This window comes from Macadamia integrifolia, chromosome 5 (assembly GCF_013358625.1).
Source record: "Macadamia integrifolia cultivar HAES 741 chromosome 5, SCU_Mint_v3, whole genome shotgun sequence".
Classification (NCBI taxonomy): Eukaryota; Viridiplantae; Streptophyta; class Magnoliopsida; order Proteales; family Proteaceae; genus Macadamia; species Macadamia integrifolia.
The window spans coordinates 13875110-13875746 of NC_056561.1; positions in this window are offsets into that span (position 1 = coordinate 13875110).

Genomic DNA, 637 nt, shown 5'->3' on the forward strand with positions numbered 1-637 from the left:
CTCTCTCTCTCTCTCTCTCTCTCTCTCTCTCTCTCTCTTCTTCCTGAGTCTTGCTAGTAGCAGGCTGCTACTCTTCCTCTACACCTTTCCCCATCTGTTCTCTTCTAGCAATGTCTTACCTTTAAATCACTTCACCTTTTTAGGATGCTCTCGTTTAAGAGAAAAAAAAAATCCTTAATTATTGATAGATTTCACCTCTTTAAGATGCTCTCCCTATTTCTCACTTTTTTTTTTTTAAAGAATAAATCCTTAATTATTGATAGATTTACCGAACCGAGAAGGAAATGATGTGAAAAATGCACCAAGGAGGATCATTGAAGACTTCTTTAAAAACATTGATGATCATAAGATTAACACTTTCCAAAATAATATTCTAATAATCCCTATAGACAAAGTTTGACGAATAACCAATGCTTAAACAACGTAGGCATAAGCGAGTGAAAATAATTTTTTCTATTACCAATGTTTATGAACAAAATCCAATTGACATTTTAGCGGATCTCTTCCTATTCTAGGGTTAAAATGTTACAGAATTGCATGTGAATTTGGGTGAATGTGTCCAATCCGGATCGGGATCAAACGATTCGATTCAAATCTCTCTCTCTCTTCATGGGCAGCTTTTTTTTTTTTCCCTAGA